Genomic DNA, 6,467 nt, shown 5'->3' on the forward strand with positions numbered 1-6,467 from the left:
TGTGTTATTCTTCCAGGGGGTTTTCTGCTAAATGTTAAGGGCTGTTCTGTAAAGGATGGCTGTTATTTTATGTGAGAGCTATTCCTGTCTTGTAAAATTCGTGACAAATCATAGAAAAATCCTAAAATGGCAAAACTAGTTTTGTTAGAAACTAGATTTCAAATTCTATAACTTTGGTTAATAAAGTTTAGTGTGAAACAATTTACTTTTACCCTCATTGCTAAACCTAAGATTAGGGAATGACTAATGCGTAACCTTGATTTTCAATGCCTGATTACTTGTGAAGTTTGACCTAAATATTTCATGAGCTCTAGGTAACTTGATGCAAGGTTACAAACTTAACTTTAATTTAAACTTAATTTCTTTTATTATGAAACTTTCAACTTTAAAATAAACTTAATATATATAACCATCTCTAATTGGAATCTGTTAATATCCACTAATGTGATGTTTTATAATGCTAATATATGATCAAATTTCTAGGATCTTTTATTTAAAGTTTTGAATTTAATTTTAGTTCATTTCAAATTTAATCTAAATATTTAATTCGTATTACAATAAAATTCTACCATATCTTTATAACTAGTGTTTTAAATTTAAACCCTCTTTATTTTATGCATGGTTGTGTGTTGTTTGAATGAGGTATAATATTTGAAACGTGAATTTTTAAATTTAAATTTCACTTTATTAATTTATTGCATTTCATATAGAGTCGACGACACTCGACGACGGAGATTACGAACTGGTCTTAGGACAAGACCAAGGCTTTCCGGAAGATCCAGCACAAGTCGTCGAAGGACTAACTGAAGTTCCGAACCCGAGTTCGGAAATCTCTGACTCTCCTGCCCCCACCCCCACTCCAGAAGGCAAGCCCCGGACATATCCCATTATCTTATTTAAACTGCAATCTATGCTTATCTATATTATATCTTGCATTAAGTCTAGGAGTTGAAGTGAAACCCTAGATGCATGAGTCCTAGGAATCCAATGTAATGCTCCCGAGTTCTTACCGGTTAGATGCTTTGCTAATAGGACCGGTAGAAGTCGAGTGATTTCCTGTCACTCGCGCGATATAGGAGTTGTATGTTTACATTTCTGCAACCACTATAAGGATAACGGACAGGGTCATGTGCTGTATCATGACCTGGAAGTTTACCCTGTCTGTTTTGATAAAAGTTTTAAGGCCGAAATGTTTGGTAGTGGTGGCTAAGCGATTGAACAGTACTAGCCACATGCCGTGAAATGGTGTAAAGCGGTAAGCCTAGTAACCGATTGGCCCGGCAAGTGGGTATATTTCCACCACTCGATCTTATTGTTATGTTCACACGCACCGACCTGTGGGAGTACGTTCTGCATGGCAGACAGGAATACGGGTTTTGTAGTCGCGCTACAGACGTATGTCCTGCACGAGTGATGTGCGTACGGTCCTGCAAGTCGCTTGTGGTGGCCTGCCCACGAGTCGGAATGAAAGGTAAACGGTTGCTTCGGAAAACCCTGCCGGTAATCCCAAGCGTGTGTGTTAGGTTTACCTTGCAAGGTTTAATTCGATTCGAATCGTCCGCCTCTCACGAAGCTTGAGATTGCTTATCACTTCTGCCACATTGAGTAAGAAGTGGAACTAATGATAGATAATCTTGTTGAATGATATTCACTACCTTGCTTGCTTAGTGTAGGTGCTAATCTAGAATAATTACTTAATTAGAAGATGAAAACTAAAACTTGAAAATAGTACATACTCTTTGTTACTTTTCAGCTGAAAACAAACCCAGAGCCTTTACAAAGCCTGCATGGGTCTAGTTACGGGCTAAGTATACCCAGCCCCGGGTAAGTCTTGCTGAGTATTAGAATACTCAGCCTTGCCATTGTCTGTTTCAGGTATAACCTTTGAGAATCCCACGGACAACCTGGTGTGGCCAACGTCCGTTCCTTTTGGCTGGTCCGTGGAGTGGAACCCGTCCCCGGCCGGCACTGACCCTCCGGAGTGACACCAGGCCTTGGGCTAAGCTTGGCGTCCGTCTTCGCGACGTGTGTAGTCGCGTAAAAACTTTTTCTTCCGCTGTGAGTTTAGACAAGCTGTTACGCTTGTCAGTTTGAACATGGTTTGTATGAATTTACTTATCTTCGAACTCGGTTTGTAATAATGTATGTATGGTTGTAAATTAAAAAGTTGATGAGCTATTCTGTGATGTGAACTCGCCTTCGTGCGAGGTAAACCTGCTTCGGTCCTGCTGAACCGTGGTTGAATCGGGTGGAGACCCGACAGACCAAAGGATTGTTCCGTTTGAAGTGCGTTAAGCTGATTGCAGTTGTACGGCGATCAATAGCGCACTTGAGCCGGAATAATTCGAACGGTTCTGCCACATGTGCTTCCACTGCGGTGAACCGGGGCACTACGCCAACGTCTGCCCCCGGAAGGCGCAGGCAGGACAGCAGGGGCGTGCAGCACCGCCCAAGGCCCCAGCTCAGGGCAGGGTGAACCACGTGACGGCCGAGTCAGCGGCCGAAGCTCCCAACGTGGTGATTGGTACGTTCATGGTCAATACCCACCCTGCTACAGTGCTTTTTGATACTGGTGCTACGCATTCTTTCATCACCCAGTCCTTTGTTGAGCATCATGGCATTCCTACTAGCACGTTAAAGAGGTGCATGTTAGTATCTTCATCGGGAGGGCAGTTGAGGTCTCATGTCTTCTGTCCCAGAGTCAGTGTGGCCATAAGGGGGGTAGATTTCAGTGCTAATCTGATAGTGCTAGACACCAAGGGTATTGATGTGATCCTCGGGATGGAGACTCTTGCTAAGTGGGGAGTCCGGATAGATTGTGCTCAGAGGACGGTTCTTCTGTCAGCACCGGATGGTCAGGAGGTCACTGTTGGAGCTACAGAGCCTTCTGGATTTCTTCATCAGGTGGAGGCTAGACCCACGGATGGTATTCGCGTGGTGTCTGAATTCCCGGATGTTTTTCCGGATGATTTGCCAGGTATGCCGCCTGATCGCGACATTGAGTTTTCCATTGATCTCTTGCCTGGCACAGCTCCTATTGCTAAGCGGCCCTATCGTATGGCTCCTGTTGAGCATGAGGAAGTTAAGAAGACTGTCGACGAGTTGCTAGCCAAGGGTTATATTTGTCGCAGCTTCTCTCCTTGGGCTTTCCCTGTATTGCTGGTAGAGAAGAAGGATGGCGCGAAGAGAATGTGCGTCGATTATCGGGATCTGAATGCAGTCACCATCAAGAACAAGCATCCATTGCCCCGTATTGAGGATCTTTTCGATCAGCTTCAGGGTGCTTGTGTATTCTCGAAGATTGATCTGCGTTCGGGCTATCACCAGCTGAAGATTCGTTCTGAGGATATTCCGAAGATGGCATTCACTTGCAAGTATGGGCTATACGAGTATACGGTCATGTCCTTTGGCTTGACCAATGCTCCGGCTTTCTTCATGCATCTGATGAACAAGGTTTTCATGGATTATCTGGACACCTTTGTGGTGATATTCATTGATGATATCCTGATATATTCCAAGTCAGAAGCAGAGCATGAGAAACATCTGAGGCTTGTGTTGCAAAGGCTCAGAGAGCACAAGCTGTACGCCAAGCTCAGCAAGTGCGAGTTCTGGATTGACGAGGTTCCATTCCTCGGTCATGTTATCTCCAAGGGAGGTATTGCTGTGGACCCCGGGAAGGTGAAGGATGTGCTTGACTGGGTTGTACCGCAGACGGTGAAGGAAGTCCGCTCTTTTCTAGGCTTAGCAGGGTATTATCGAAGGTTCATTGAGAATTTCTCCAAGATTGCGAAGCCTTTGACTTCCTTGCTGGAGAAGGGTGTGGATTTCTTTTGGACTGATGAGCGTCAGAAGGCCTTCGAGGAGCTAAAGAAAAGGTTGACTACCGCGCCAGTCCTTACTCTGCCAGACCAGAGCAAGAGGTTCACAGTGTATTGTGATGATTCGAGGGATGGTCTTGGTTGCGTCCTGATGCAGGAAGGCAGAGTGATAGCTTATGCCTCACGGCAGTTGCGTCGGCACAAGCTGAATTATCCCACTCATGATCTGGAGTTAGCTGCAGTTGTGCATGCTCTGAAGATATGGAGGCATTACTTATTTGGGCAGAGGTGTGATATTTACACCGATCACAAGAGCCTCAAGTATATTTTCACTCAGAGTGAGCTGAACATGCGGCAGAGAAGATGGCTAGAGTTGGTCAAGGATTATGACTTGGAGATTCACTATCATCCGGGCAAGGCTAATGTTGTAGCAGATGCTCTGAGCAGGAAGAGCTATGTTAACATGGCCGTGGCTTTTCAGATGCCTCAAGAGTTATGTGAGGAGTTTGAGCAGTTGAGCCTGGGTTTCTTGCATCACACCTCGAGTGCATCATTCGAGGCAGAACCCACGTTAGAGGCAGAGATCAGGCAGCATCAGAAGGAAGATAAGAAGCTGCAGGAGATTCGTGAGTTGCTCAAGATTGGCAAAGCTCCTCATTTCAGAGAGGATGATCAGGGTACCTTGTGGTACAAGGGTCGTATATGTGTGCCGGATGTAGCAGATCTCAGGAAGTTGATTCTGAGTGAGGCTCATGATACGGCGTATTCTATCCATCCGGGCAGCACGAAGATGTATTATGACCTCAAGGAACGATTCTGGTGGTATGGAATGAAGCGTTCCGTTGCGGAGTATGTGGCTATCTGTGACACTTGCCAGCGTGTCAAGGCAGAGCATCAGAGGCCAGCAGGGTTATTGCAGCCGTTGAAGATTCCAGAGTGGAAATGGGAGGAAATCACTATGGACTTCATTATTGGCTTGCCTCATACTCAGAAAGGGTACAACTCCATATGGGTAGTAGTGGATCGGTTGACGAAGGTTGCCCACTTTATTCCGGTGAACACTACTTACTCCGGCGCTAGACTCGCAGAGTTGTACATCTCCAGGATTGTCTGTCTGCATGGTGTTCCGAAGAAGATCATATCTGATCGAGGATCTCAGTTCACTTCGCGGTTCTGGGAGCAGTTGCATGATTCATTGGATACGAAGCTGCGCTTCAGTACCGCTTATCATCCTCAGACAGATGGGCAGACAGAAAGAACCAACCAAGTGTTGGAGGATATGCTTCGAGCCTGTGCTATTCAGTATGGTACCAGCTGGGATAAATGCCTGCCTTATGCGGAGTTTTCGTATAACAACAGTTATCAGGCCAGTCTGAAGAAATCTCCTTTCGAGGCCCTGTATGGCCGGAAGTGCAGGACTCCGCTGTATTGGGATCAGATTGGCGAGAGGCAAGTGTTTGGTCCGGATGTTGTTGAAGAGGCAGAGCAATTGGTACAGCAGGTGCGAGAGAATCTGAGGGTCGCTCAGACTCGTCAGAAAAGTTATGCGGATGTGCGTCGCCGAGATTTGACCTTCGCAGTGGGTGACCATGTGTATCTGAAGGTCTCGCCGATGAGAGGAATCCGCAGGTTTAATGTAAGAGGAAAGCTAGCCCCTCGATACATTGGTCCGTTCAGGGTGTTGGAACGGAAATGTGAAGTGGCATATCGTTTGGAGTTACCTCCCAGGCTCTCAGGAGTGCATGATGTGTTTCATGTGTCTCAGCTGAAGAAGTGCCTGAGGGTGCCAGAAGAGCAAGCACCGCTCGAAGGGTTGGATGTGCAGGAGTTTCTGACCTACACCGAGCATCCAGTGAAGATTCTGGTGACGTCTGAGAGAGTTACTAGGAACAAGAAGATCAAGATGTGCCGTGTTCAGTGGAGTCATCACACCGAGGGCGAGGCTACCTGGGAGCGAGAAGATGAGCTGAGGAAGACATACCCCGATCTCTTTGCTAGCTAGCCTATTCGAATCTCGAGACGAGATTCCTGTAAGGGGGGTAGGTTTGTAACACCCTAAGGTAAAATTTCGAGATCTATAATGAATTTAATTGGGCTCCAGTAATTTTCTAAGGATTTATTTTGCCTAGCTTGTATTTATTTGTAATTTAATTCACAAAGAATTAAAATTTATTTAGGTTCAACATGTTTGTGCATTCATGCTGGCATAAGTTTTATTTGGTTGAGTGCATAGGGGTTGAATTCAAATTTAGGTTGAATTCAAATAGAATCGAGTTGGTTTGAAAAAGAAAAGGGAGGAAACAGGAAAGTAGGTCAGTCATTCCTTCTTTTCTCTCAGTCATTCCTTCTATTCTCAGTCATTCCTTTTATTCTCAGTCATTCCTTCTATCATCAGTCATTCCTTATATTCTCAGTCATTCCTTATATTCTTAGTCATTCCTTCTATTCTCAGTCATTTCCCCAGCTCGACCCCACCTGTCGGTCCCTTCTTCCTTCTTCCTCTACCGGCCGCGCAACGGCCCCCGAAACTTCCGGCGAGCTCTCTCGCTTCGGGCCCGCACGCCAATATGGGCCGCTGCCCTACAAGAAGGTTCTGCGCCCTAGAACCCTAAACCTAGCCGCAGCAGCACCTCTGGAGACCCGCAGCGC

Source organism: Panicum hallii, chromosome 6, assembly GCF_002211085.1.
Source record: "Panicum hallii strain FIL2 chromosome 6, PHallii_v3.1, whole genome shotgun sequence".
Taxonomy (NCBI): domain Eukaryota; kingdom Viridiplantae; phylum Streptophyta; class Magnoliopsida; order Poales; family Poaceae; genus Panicum; species Panicum hallii.